Genomic DNA, 14,146 nt, shown 5'->3' on the forward strand with positions numbered 1-14,146 from the left:
CTTCCCAAAGGGTAGCAAGCAGTCAGAAAAGCTGAGGCTTTGGCAGCTGACGTTTGCTTTCCCTGAGTGCTGGGATCATGTATGATCCAAACACACATCAGCATGACAGGCACCACTTCTGCTCCTGAGCAGCTTGTATTTACTAATGAATACCAGCACTCAGCATTCATGTATTATTCCATGACAGTGTCTCACAGTCATTACTTTTGTTATGCTTTGAGTCTCATTTAGAACTTGTTGAATATTCTATTTTGAAACTTAATTAACATTGGGTCATGTGTGATAGGGAGGTATGATGCAGAAATGAGTATTAACAATAGTAAATTAGAAAGTAATAATAGTCATTGGAGTTACAGCATTTTGACTAGTTTAATGTATTTAATTTGGTTTTGGTTAAACTACATAAAATTAACATAATTCATTACAATTTGAAAATAATCCAGGTGTATTGCAAATAAAAGGTGTATGTAATTTGTGTTTCCCTGAAGCATCTTTTGCTGTGTTTCCCAGCAGATGCTTGGGCCAGGGGCAGGGGAGGGCACCCTGCAGCCCAGGGTGCTGTGGCTGGGGCCATGGGCACTGTCTGTGACACTGTGACCCACAGGGGAGGGAGCAGGAGGCTCCAGCCACGCTGGGCTCTGTCTGCAGCACGGCCACCTCCTGCCCAGCTCCCAGCCAGCAGCTGCTCCCTGCCAAACAGTGCCTGGAGTTACAGCTGCTGAGAAACCCCAGGGAAGCGGAGAAAGTTCATTAACTGAACAGACAGGAATTTCTCATTTTTCCTCTATAATGAGGCATCCTTCTCAAAAGCATCACTCTCAGCAAAGCCCTGTTCCTGCCAGACTCTTTGGAAGCAGTGTGCTGAGGCTGTCAGGAGTGAGCCATTCCTTTTAACACAACAAGTCTGCTTGTGCACCTCCAAAGGATGAAGCTGCTGAATACACACTGCTCCTCTGCAGCACTCAGCTTCAGGTCCCGCTGGTTTGAACGTGTCTGTCACAGCATGCCAGCTCATGAGAGTCCTGCCCAGGGGACCTGAGTGTCTCAGGTGGAGTGACCCAGAGGAAAACAAGTGAGAGCTATTTGTCTGTTGAAACTGGGCTGAATGAGCCCCGTTGGCACAGTCAGCACCTGAGCTAGCAGTGCATGAGGCAATCTGAGGGGAGAGCTGTGATTCCCAGCTGATAGGGAGTGGTGCATACTCACACAGGGTGCTGCTAACCCATAACGCTGCTGGGACCATGTTGGTAATGCATGGAGGCAGCATTACTTTCATAATGTTCCTGGTGATCTACATTGGTGTTTTATCAAGCAATTATAGAGGCATCAGTGACTGTATAACGTGTGACCCAAACCACCAAGGGAAATTCAGCTAAATCCCCCTCACTGGACTGCAGTGGAGGGCACTGAGCTGTGCTCAGGACTCTGGAAGTTTTCATCCATGGGAGTGTGAAAAGCAATCACAGCATCTGAGGGCTTGGACTCCCACTGCAGGCAGGGTCCTTATGAGCAGCGGTCAGCTCCTTGCACAGAGCTGGCGATGAGGCTTTCAGCTCCCTGTCTGTAATCCCATTTCTTTGGGACTGCTGGAGTGTGGTGGGGCAGTGAGGGGGTTAATGCTGCAGCAGTCCTTTGATAATTGAAAAAGAAAAAAGCCTATCCGAAGCTAGCCCAAACAACCCCCTGTTTGAGGTCAGTGCTCTAGTAAGTGCCTTTTAAAGAAACAATAACCTGGTGCAATAGAAAACATTCTGTCCCTCTCTTCAGTAGAAATCTGATAAACCACAGAGAGAGGCAGGTGTCCAAGGAGATAAAAGTAATAAATGTGGCTGCAGTTCGGGAGTGAGTTAGGCTGTCAGGCTGGTAATTAAATGAAAGCCCTCTCAGGAAATGCTGGAAGCTAATAGATACACACGGAGATGCCAATTCATTTGCCTCAGCAATATATGTTAATTTTAGCATGGGATTAATTTATACATTTTGCAGTGGGACGAAATGGCAAGGATGGGAGGGGTAGAGCTTTCATCCTGCCAATGGTAGGGATTATTAAGCACCTTATATTTGTTAAAAACAAAACAGTGTGTGAAAATGGGAGAGAGAAAATGTTTAATTTTAACTCTAAACACAGTTAACTAATCACAGGTTTATACTTGACCCAAAGCACTCTTGCAGTCAGCTGCCAGGGGCTTCTTGGCTTTGCCACAGCTCAGTAAGTACAGAGCCCTAGTTAGCAGGTAGCTCGAGTCACTCTGTGTTGCTGTGGTTTAAAGGATTTCTGAGTTACGAGAGTGTGAAATGAGGAGTGCTGCAGGGGTGGATCCCACTACAGGAAGAACAGAGGTTATTTGGGACTACAGCAAGCTCAAGGATGGATGCTCTGGCAAGTGTACAGAGGAGCTGCAGGAAGGGACAGATTTGTATGTAAAAGCACACTGGTAATCACTGAGAGAGCAGGTAATCACCAAGAGCTGGTAATCTTCAGCAGAGCTGGTGGTCACCCCAGAGCTGTGTGTGCCATGCACGCTTGGGGCAGTGAGCAAGTCACTGCTCAGGACCCCATCAGCTTTACCTGTGTGGCACACCCTGAGCACAGAGCTGCCCAGCTCCTTCTGGTTTGTGGTTGTCCTCTTCTGGAAGAGAGCTAACTCTGAGGCCAGGCAGATACTGAAGCAGGGGAGATGTTCTCCTGCAGTGGAGGCCAGTGAGGGGGCTGTGACCCTGCTGGGTGTTTGTGTGTTACTGCCCCTCTCTGAGGTCATTTTTGAGCCTTGCATCACTTCAGTGCTGTCACAGGCACTGAGCTCTCATGTAGCACCCCTGCAGCTCCAGGTGCACAGCTGAGGACAGAGATGCTGCTCCCAGTGCATCTCAGGCCCCTGGTGAGTCTGGAGCTGCCAGTGCCTGTGCTGGTGTCTGCCAGGGCAGCACCAGGTGCTGCTGGGGACATGAAATGAGGCCCTGATTTACACATCCAAGTGTAGCATTAAGGGCTTGACTATGGGTATCTCAGTGCTGAAACACACACTGCAGCACAGCAGGCTTCTTTCTAAAAAAAGCACTCTGATCTGTGAAATTATCAGCATTGAGGCAGCAGAAGCAAAGCAGATTTTCCTTTATTTTCTTCTGCCTTAGACGAGGAATACTTCGTCTAAGGCAGAAGAAGTACTCACTTGCCCTTCAGTATGATTACAGCCCATTTACCAACGCTTCTTTTTTCTGAATTTCAGACCTACATTTTGGAACAGTCACAAGGAAGAAGTGTTTCTTTTCAGAGCCTGGAGCAGCCAGAACAAGGGTAAAGTTTATTTAACAAAAAGAATAGTTCCAGCTGAATACATATTGTAAAATAACAGTATCATTTAAAGAAAAATAGAAATGGTTGTGGGTCAGGGTCAGGGAAGGAAGATAATGACATCTGCTGCAAAGTGCATCCAACAACTGTCTTCAAATTTTAAAGTTTTTTTTATTGGATGTTTTCTCTTTTCTCTGTATAATTACGCAAAATAATAGAACTAAAAAAAATGTACTGGATGCTGAAAGCAAGGTGGAGGCTTGCTCAGGGATGGCAAGTGGAGCCATTATAAGTGGTGTCTCAAATGCTGATTTCAGAGTTGTGGGCTCTGTCTTTCCAGGATGGAGGTCTGTGTCCTTCCTGTCCTCACACGTGTCCCCTGAGGGACATCCTCCCTGCATGGCTGGCCAGGGCAGGACAGGGCTGGCTGCACACTCCTTAACAGCCATTGCCCTGGTGCCACAGAAGTCACCTCAATCCCTTTTGTTCCAGACTGCAGCTGTCAAAGTCCACACTCTTCATGAGAAGGAGAGTTGTTACCCACTTTTGATAATGGTACTTTTAGTTGGCTCTTGCCACTCTTGCTACACAGTCTGGCTGCTGGGTCTCCTCCCAGGCACTGCTGTAGTGTCCTTCTGCCCCTGCTCCAAGGGCTCTCAGCGTTTCCATAACACTGGGAGGTGAGCTGGGAGGAATATCCTGTCAGTCCTACCAGCATTGGCCCTGGGTGAGCTGTGGGAGACATGGAGGAGTCAGGAGAGCTCATGTCATTACAGGAGGGGCTCCTGTGCCAAGGAGATCATCTTGATGAAACCCTTCCTATCCCCTGAGGACTGTCTTACAGGGATTTTAAGGGACTGTGGGGTATGCTTTAATGTGTCTTTGTCTTGACATTACTGAATCCTACTGAGCCCTTCCATAACTCTGGCATTTAAACACAGATGTTGTGTATTGTGTGTTGTCCTCATCTTATGAATTGAAACAAAACAAAACAAACAAACAAAGAGGTAGAAATAATAATTTTCCTCATTGTTATGCATGTAAAAATACCAAACTCCACAGCTGAGACGTTTTTGGTGCTCACACAGATGCACAGAGTTAGTTCTGGGTGCAGGAAACAGGGATGTTCCAGTTGCCAGTGCAGATACATTCCCTGCAGCTCAGATTCTGCTCTGGCTGGGAAGCACCAAGGCATTCCCCATCTTTGGCCAGAGGTGATGACCGAGCACGGCAGCTGGAGCCCTCGTTCTCGCTGAGTGTGGAGGGGGCGCTTCCGGAGCCCGGCGCCTCTCCAGGTGCGGCACAAAGCTCCGCTCCAGGTCCTGCTGCTGCCCCGAGCTGTGCTTCAAAACCAGCTGAGCCTCCCACATGGCAGCGTGATTTACTAAACCACTAAGATATTGGGTCAGCCTTGTAAATCATTTTAATTATTTCACTAAACAGGTTGTGGAAATAGATCAATAGAAAATATGGCATTTAGGCTTACAGTGCTGTGCATTCATTATGGGAAAGGAGTTATATTAACTGATTTAGGAGCTAATAATAACTGAAAATAACAATTTAATGGAAGCCTTCCAATCCTGCACTTTCAAAGCAGGATACAGCTATATGCAGTCTACTCATTTTAATCTCAGTCAAGTATACAGAGCAATCTTTTGACTCTCAGAGAAATGTCAGTCAAGTACAAGTACTTGCAGACTTTCAGCATCCCATAAATTACATTATAATAAAACCAAAACAAAGAAACTGTCAACGACCATTTTTGCATACTGGCAGGGTCACACAAACCAGACACATGAAAAATAAGAAAATATATTGCAATCTAACAAAGTGAAAGAGTTGCCCAGTAGGGGCTACTTTCCTCTTGCAGTTTGTATTTCTGTGAGACCGTAGTTTGTGCTGCAGAGCTTGAAGGACACTTCTCTCTCTAAAATATTGGGGTTTTATCTCAAATATCTAAATAGTAAATATATGCTATTATTTCTGTGAATATACACTATATTTGTGATTTATATATGCAAGGAGACAGGGAGGAAACCAAACCAAAAAAACCTAATCTCACCTGTGCAGCAAAAGCCAGGTCTCACCATTCAGTAGTTGGGGTCAGCATTGCTCTGTTACAGTTATCTGTAGCTGAACTTAATTTGGTATGCTGTGTCCTGGTTTTCTTAATACATGCACAACAGTCACCTGTGCTGTTAAAATATTTCCTCCTGAAATAAGCTGTACATTGTGACTCTTTAATGCCTTATTGGCCATCGAGTAACTGCTGAAGCCAGCAGCAGGACTGTGGGCAGAATTGGAGCTGCAGTCAGATAGTGGCCCTGTGTCAGGCTGGTTCGAAAGCCTGCAGCCTCCTGATAGGCAGTTGTCACACCAGCTATCTCCACTCTGCTTTGCAGGCACAGTTAAGCTTTTCTTTAAGCCCTCAGGGTAGATAGCTTTGGAATTATGCACTTCATCACACCCCAATTAGCTAGGGATGCATGACAGAACCCGTTATCACTTGGTTTAGGTGGGAAAACATCTTATTTTGCTTCTTGGTTCAGCACGTGAAGAAAAAAAACCACACCCCCTTTTTCTCCACCGGGAAAAGCTTGTTTTAGAGCAGAGGGAAACTTCGAGCTGTGTCAAATCATGCTGTTCCTGCTTATTTACCTGTGTCCTTGAGCTCCACCCGGCTGTTTTGGGAATGCTAAGTGTTGCTAACATACAAATGAATGGCTTCAGCCTGACCGCAGCACTTGCTGAGCACATTGCCCGTGCAGGCTGTGCCTCAAGGTGTGTCTCGTGGTCCTGAGACCCCAGAGCAGGTGACATTGTTTCCCAGGTAAATGGTCCCCAAGGCTCCCCTCTCCATTTTGCTGTAAACAAACTGGATGGATGGTTTTCCCAAGCCAGCAGCAACAGATGAGCACAGACCAAAGGGAAACGTGAACACTTGGCATTTTCATGGCCCTGAACATGAGCAGGGCTTTCTCTGGTGCTGCTGTGCTCCAAAAGACCTGCTGTGGCAAGGTTTGAATTACCTGGGGTAATGAGCCTAAACTGGGTTGACTTTTCCATACACATTTACAAGCAGGTTGACAGACATTTTCTGAACACAGCAAAGCTCCTTGCACTTGCTTTTGAGATGGTTTTCTTTAGTGAAGTGCTTTAGTCTAGCATAAATAGTGTAAGACCATCTCTGGTCATTAAATAATTAACTCTGGTTCATAAAGGGAGTTTATGTTCTTTAAAAAACCAGCATAAGTTCAGCTACTCACATTTGACACTGTGGAAAGCTGGATTCAGTTCCTTTTATTCAGTCTTGTCATTAAGTCATGTTACAGCTGCCATTCTGACAGAAGCCTGGTGTGGTTGCAGCCCCCAGCCTTGAGGGCAGAGCCCACCTTCTGTCTCTCCCTAGTGCTGGAGAGCTGCAAGGTGACCACACCCACAGATTCCTCCAGGATTGAAGCACTCAGTTTTGGTCTTCCTGTCTTGTCGAGCCCTGCTTGCTTCTCTGGAGACTGAAATGCCAGGGTTATTCATTATTAAAGGATGTCATAAGGAGTCTGGCTGCGTGGTTCTTGGCTAGCTTGGGTGCAAAGTCATTATCAGTGACTTAACCATAAATGGAGGCTCATTCTAACCAGGATTGCAATTAGCACCTTGCTGTGCATTTAACTAACTTGAGACTTTCATACCACTGTACTATAAAAGTTGAAATTATATCCAGGCACTCTGTAAATGGATTACACTATTATCATTATTTGTAGCACTGAATGATTGTACTTTTACTATCTTGCACTGAATTAGCATAAATGAATAACAAACATGAGTGTATTTGGTAAAGACCATAAAGTAACTGATGTTTCCTTAATCAAACTGTAAATTTTCACTGTCTCATTTGATTTTGTTGCCTTTAGCTTCTCTTGTGCACTTTCTCAAGTGCTGCATTCCCCTCAGGGTACCAGGTATCACTGACAGACATGTCCAGCTTAGATCTCCCTCAGCACAGTTATCCCTTGGCCTGACTTGGGTTTAGATGTGCACACTGTGCCTTTGTCTGAAGGTTTATTGACATTCCCAAGCAAGTGCAGCTCCAGAGCTCACACACTGCTTGGCTCAGTCAGGGTGAGACACACTGGGTAGGTAGGCACTGCTGGCTTCCTGGGGCATTGTAAATTCAGGATAACACTGGGGGGTGTTTCAGCAGCATCCACATTCCTGCCACAGACACAGGATGACTGCCTAAGGAAAGCAGGCTTTTAAATCTTGAGGCACTTGAGGGTCCCTTCAGGAAGAGATGGGTGGCTTTTCCTTGTGCTCTCACTGTCCCTGCCTGCTCAGAGCAGTGGGAGCAGCAGTGCCTGTCCTGCCAGACCAGAGTGTGAGGCTGAGCTGTGCCCTGAGATGCTGGGCAGGAGCTTTCCTGAGATGCACTGGCTGTGGCTGGCAGCCTGGTAATACAGCCCCTGCCATCCTGCTTTCAGTGCTTTGCAGGGGATCCCAGAAAAGAAGGACAAATTAGGAGTCCTCAGCACCATGCTGGGGGTGCTCCATAGGCTCCAGAGAACTGACTGTGATTCTCAGAGCACAAACAAACCCCCAGCCTGGGGCTGCCTGATGACAGGAGAGGGCATGTTAATTCCCAAGGGGGAATTTAGCTCTCAGGTCCTCGGCTAAGATCTGGCCAAGCTGCTCCTCTCTGGGTCACAGCCACCTCCACATTGCTCTCCTGAGGGAAGGATGAGGCAAAGCCAAGAGACTGTCAGAGTTCTGGCACTGACCTTCCTCGCACCCGGCCCAAGAGCACAGACACTCTCCCTGAGGGGCTGGTGACACATTTGTAAAACTGCAAAGACAGTTGGTTAATGACACACTGACAGGTATCCATCACTTGGATCAACTCTGACAACTCTGGAAGCACTGAAATGCAGCAGTCCAGAACAGTAAGTAAATAAATTACAGCATAGGCATTAAAAAGAGGCTCTGCCATGGGACTTTAGAGCTAAATCTCATGTTTAACATAGACTGTTAATACAGAGGGACTCTGCTGGGAAAAAAAATAAATTAAAACCTATTATAAAACCACAACACTTGGAAATCAGAAATATGTTACTAATTTTTTGCCAAACTGCTGACTTTGACTGCCAGCCTAAATATCAACACCTGCCTAGGTACTATGTTGATCACCCTAAAACTCAAAATGAGTTACAATACTCCCTGGATTGTCAGAGCAACTTCAAAGCCTGAAAAATATTTAGTCATGAAGAATTCCTATTTTAGTTTATTAAAATAAATCAATTACTTCAGATTTCCAAGCAAAATTACAAGATAATCAAAAAACAAGAGTCCATTTCTGTGGTCATCTGTTTTTTCACCTGTGTAATACTCCCAAAGACTTGTTGCATCATATTTCAAGGACAATACTAACACAGAGATTAATGAAAAGTTTTGAAAGATGTGGTCATGGAATAGAAATAAAAGTAACACCTCCTTTCCCATCTTCCCCAGAGTAAATCCCAAACATTTCCTGTTAGGAAAGTATAATCTTCAATTGAATTGTAAACATTTTTGAATTATTTATGAAGATCTTGGTAGTTTAGTTTTGCATTATGCTACAGATGATTTTCCATATGAGATTTAAGAACCAGTTCAATAATAACAGGAAAGGAAATCTATATGCAACAAATAGGGAAATCCATTAACTAACTCCACATCACAGTCCTCTTCGATTCAGCCCGTAATGTAACTGAGTTTTACTTGCAATGTCCATAATTGCTATAATTCGAAGGTGGGCAGTCACCAGAGGAGAAACAGGAGATTTCAATCCACTGTTGCCATTAGCATGGATCCTTAAAAAAAGCCCCCTTGTTCAACTTTGGATTGTCATTGTTATAGAGCTGAAGCACATATTTTCCCTGACTGGCTTCATTTATAATATTATCCATCTCTACTCAGCAGAGGTTGCTGGGTTTTATGAACTTGGTCTAAACTCAGCAACAACCTCCCATCCTGCTGTTGCAGCATGGCAGGGTGGTAGAAATGCTACACACACACACACACACCCCCCACAGATAGCTCAGCAGAGGAAAGACAGGAAGGATCTTTGTATGATGTATTCCAGCAAAGGTTTATTCCAAAGCACGCTGAAGGGATCAGGGACAAAGAGAAACCATGGGGTCTGTAGTGACCAATGACCTAGGGCACGGGTGGTGCAAAGGGCAGTAACTTGAAGGGGCAATGAGGGATGAATATTTGGGATAGGTAGTGTCAACTGGCCAGTGGGGGAAGCAGTCTAATGTAGATTGGCAATAGTGCTGCAGGGCACCATGGGCTAGGTCCTCTCTACAGCCTAGCTGGGGAAAACTCTATGGTATATTCTTCCAAGGCAAGGCCCTGGGGATTTCCCTGAGAGGGAAGGATTCAGAGGATTCCATACCTGCCCTTCCTCCCTCCTCCCTATCCCATCACACACAGCTTCTGTGCTGGGGCAGGACGGGCTGAGGCAGGGGCTCATTACAGCCTCCTTTGTTGGGATTTTTCAAGACTTCATCTTGTTCCATTGTTTCAAGGCCTGTTAATTTTCGTGTGGAATAATTGCAGCTGCTCCAACAAAACCCAAACCTGGTCCCTGTGTGGCCACAGCAAAGCCCCCAGCTGCCCAGCAGCCCCCATTGCAGCACAGGATCTGCAGAACTGCACAGAAATGCCACAGAAGCCCAGAAACAGCAGAAAAGAAAGAACCCCCCATCTTTACTCTGCTGTAATGGATGTTTTACCATTTAAACCCATTAGCAGCAGTAATTCCCACATGCTGGTATTTCAGTGCTCCCCTAGGCCTGCAGCACTGTTTTTCCCTGACCTGGGGGCTCAGAGCCCTGGGGTGATGCTGAGGGTGTCCCACAGGTGCAGAGCTCAGGGGGCTGCAGGGGCAGAGCTCCCTGGGCAGGGCTGGCAGAGCCCTCCCCCTGCCCAGTGACACCAGCCAGACATGCTTGCTGCGCATTAATATTCTCACAACAACCCCCCTCCAATCAGTCTTTGCTAAAAGCATTAATTAAGACTTTAACATTTCTGATCCCATCAATTTTCTGTTCTCTTCTTATTAAATAGATGTACTAGGGGCGTTTGAATAATAACTGCCCAAAGTTTGGGGATAATGAATAAATGAACTTTGCCAGCCTCTGGCTAAGCATGAAATTTGCTGTGGAGTAACAAATGCAGCGGAGGCAGCTCATACATTAACCAACCTAGTTTTGACACACAAGTTTGGGAGCACATTATTTACTTACTTACTAATTCTAAGCAAGACTAGGCTCCAAAATGTTTTATGCAGGAAATGACAAATGACGTGTTCAGACAGTCTTTTGCACTCTCCATCACAGCATGAAGCTGCTCATTCACCCATCCTCCCTTCAGTGGGTCTGGCCCTCTTGCCACGCACAGCGAGGTTTCCAGCACTGCAGGCCCCATTTTCCTCAGGAACTTTGCCAGAAAAGGAGCACACCACAGACTGGGTAATTTTGTTTTTTACTCACTAGGTCTTGGCACTTTGAAGGTCACCTGTGTGCTATCAAACTGCTTTTGTTCCGTGTATTTTTACATGTGCACGGCTCTAGCACCAGCTCTGTTACACTGCTGTAAATCCATTCGTTTTTGTGGAAATCCATTAACCCGCAGTGGATTTATGGCAGTATAACTGTGAGCGAGCTGCAGCTGATGGCGCAGACTGGAAATATTACAAGGAAAAGTGCAAAGTTCTATTGATTTTCTCTCAGGAAAAATGTGTGTTTCCTTATGATTATATTACAGATGACTCAGCTCTGGCCCCCAACAGCCATCCCTCATGTTTCCCTGCTTGCTGGCTGTGCGAGGAGCCTGTGCTGTCCCCAGCGCAGGGACCCGGGGCTGCTCTCCCCAGGCACCACCCACCCCACCCGTGGTGCTGGGGGAGCCTGTGCCCGGCTCCCTGTGGCACTGCAGGAGCCACACCAGCCTCCCACGGCTCTGCAGCACAGGCACTTGCTCCTAATCGATTCTGACAGCAGACACCACCAGGAATGCTGAGATTTATGAAAGAGCAAGATTTGCCACCAGCCTCTGTCCATTAAGGGTACGGCAAAACCTCGCTCTGCCCTTTGTAAATACAATCAGCAGAAGTGAGGCAGTTGCCCTTTTCAGAAGAAAGAGCACTCTCAAAGGACAGATGTTTTAGCAAAAGTTCTCAACACACTCACAAGCTATAAGGCTCCAAATTCTTTACAATTTCTCTTCAAAACGTTTCTCATTCCTTTAAGTGCTTTTTAAAGACTAAATACTGTACTGAAAGCTGTACTCTCCTCTTTAGCCACTTATTTTCCCTGCACTACAGGAATATGGGGCCAATTATAGGCTGTGTTATGCTAAAAAAAGCTGGTCTGAATGTGGAAACCATGGCCCCAAAACCGGAAGGACTCATTTTGCACATTTTTAAAGGCAGACGTAGTGAAGTGAAGGTAAAGGTAAAGCAAGGCAATCTCACTTGTTGAAGTTATCCTGTGTGCTGGGAATGAGTTCTCTCTGCCTGTGTACAGGTCTTCACTGGAAAGAAAAGATGCCTTTTGCTCTTGCTAGCAGAGATTTTCCATCAAATCCTCAGGTTATTGTTTAGTATTTCTGAGGTTTTATGGTGAATCGGAATATAAGAATTGTTATTCCTACTGTGGCATGCTTAATTCTGATCTCAGAAAGGATAAAAAAAGTTACTTTTACTTGCAGATTTAATATTTTTTCATCTTTAATGTGATTAAAGTCTAAAAGACCTTGGTAATTGTACTCCTGTCATTGCACACAAAACTTGCTGCCACATCCCTTTGCAGGTAACAGGCTACAAAAGGAAGGGAAGGACACACTCAAGATGATTGATATATTTCCTCCAAGCCACACGGTCTGTAATTTAAGAGACAATGTACTCTGTAAGTGATGGAACAAAAATATCAGAGCAGAGCAGATACCTGTTTACTTGGAGACCAGTTGGGGTAGGGCTGAGTTGAAATAGAAGCATAACTACTCTCAGACAGACATGCTTCACTACTTCAAGCCTCAGCTATTTATTTAGACCAATTTAGGCAGATTTTCTTCTTCCTCTTGTGGAAAAATTTTAGTTCTCTCCCTTAGAAGGAAGTTGAGGCCCTGAGAAATATTCTCTGCCCTTGAGAAAGCAGCAGCAGCGATGAAGAGCTGGCCAGAGGACCCCTGTCCAAACACAGGCAGGTTTCACTTGCGTGACCAGCCCATGGTGGAAGGGTTAGAACTCTCCTGACATTGCAGGCTCCACGCACACCTCTGCTGGAGTTACTGTCCTTGAGCACATTCCCACACAGGAATGCTGGTATTTGTTCAGACATGGTCCAACATGCAAATCTTTTTCCCACCTACCTTTTCCTTCCAGGTTTAGAAGCTCCCGTGTGCCCGTGGAAGCCAAGGACTGTGTTCTTCAGTGTCTCATGCTCTGATGCACCTCCAGGCTGGCAACAACCTCCTCCTCCTTGTTCTTCCAAAGAGCAGTTCAGCTTTTTGTGGGAGGATTGTGGATTGCTCCCCAGTCCTACAGCTGGCAGTAATGGGATGAACATTACTGTGAAGATTTTGTCGCCTTTGGGTCCCCATGGTGAGTTTGCCCCAGTGCCAGAGGCTTTTACTACCACAGTGTAGTACATGTATCAAACACAGATCTGCTTGGTCTCAAACCCAGGGAGTGCCAGTGGACAAATCCCTGGCTGTCGCTGGCAGCCCTAGAAAAAGGAAATCCTGAGCACCTGGGAGAATGGCAATCCCTTCCTGCCCTCCTTCTAGGACAGGACTCGGGTACGAGGTGAGGCAGTGGCGTGTCCTGTGTTTGCTCTGCAGCTCCTACAGGCACAGTCCTGCTGCCACTGGAGCTGTCACTCTGCCTTTTCCACAAGGAAACGCCTCTCTAAAATGCCACACAAGTGACAGGATAAGAGTCACAGTCAGACATAGGAAATTTCATGGCAGTTCACTAAATTCAGCTAACGAAGGTCATGTTTCTTTACCAAGTCATCTTACTGGCTCACTTGAAAAACAAGCATTTTGCAACAGAAAAATAACTATTTACTGTAAAAAAGCCTCTTTAAAGGAAGCTCACCTGGATAAGAAAAGTGACAAAATTATGCATTTTAAAAATCTGAATATATTTTAAACAAACCTTGGAACTAGGTTACACAACATTCCAGGATGATTTATTTTGATTTTCCACTGCTTGATTCACCTTTTTTCAGAGAGGCCTGGGGCAAACCAAAGCAATTTACATCGAATGCCACACACTGTCCCACTGTCCATCTACCAGATCTTGCCCTGACTGCCCAGGGATAGCTGGTGGCACCAAGGAAAAGGCAGCTGCAGCCTGGGACTGGCTGCCTGCACGTTCTGCTGTGGGCTTTGGTGAGGGTGTCTGAAAAATAACTGATTTCAATTTTATTTTGTTTGTACTGCATCTTTCCTCAAGTCTCTGTGCTGTGACAAGGCAGGGAAGGCATGCAGCCATCAAGCCTTCTCAGGGACATTCAGGACACAGGGAAAGGCACACACATCTGTAAAAACTTTATTTCAAAATCTTTTTATTCAACTGTTATTCAGCAATATACAATACAGTTTATAAACAAATGTCTTACCTTGTTTCCAATCTTCATTTAAAAATAAATATTATTGACAGTGAATATTAATTATGGCAAGATGTACCTTTTTAATGTCTCCAAAAGAAATAATTTAATTAAAAAAGAAAAAGGAAATCCAAAAAAAACCTAAACACAATAATCTACTAAAAATATTTCCTTTCTTAGGAAGGGTTTGACCCAACATCTT

At 45.4% G+C, this 14,146-nt stretch overlaps 1 long non-coding RNA gene across 1 annotated transcript in view; it reads left to right on the plus strand.

Annotated features, from left to right (window-relative positions):
* Window positions 1–14,007, plus strand: part of LOC132332586 (uncharacterized) — a 37,347-nt gene extending 23,340 nt beyond the window's left edge. The window contains exons 3-4 of the long non-coding RNA XR_009487938.1: window positions 3,228–3,295; window positions 12,714–14,007. This is a non-coding gene — a long non-coding RNA (uncharacterized LOC132332586). The remainder of the gene's footprint in view (window positions 1–3,227; window positions 3,296–12,713) is intronic.
* Window positions 14,008–14,146: the final 139 nt, after the last annotated feature.

The sequence above is a fragment of the Haemorhous mexicanus genome, chromosome 12, assembly GCF_027477595.1.
Source record: "Haemorhous mexicanus isolate bHaeMex1 chromosome 12, bHaeMex1.pri, whole genome shotgun sequence".
NCBI classification, from domain to species: domain Eukaryota; kingdom Metazoa; phylum Chordata; class Aves; order Passeriformes; family Fringillidae; genus Haemorhous; species Haemorhous mexicanus.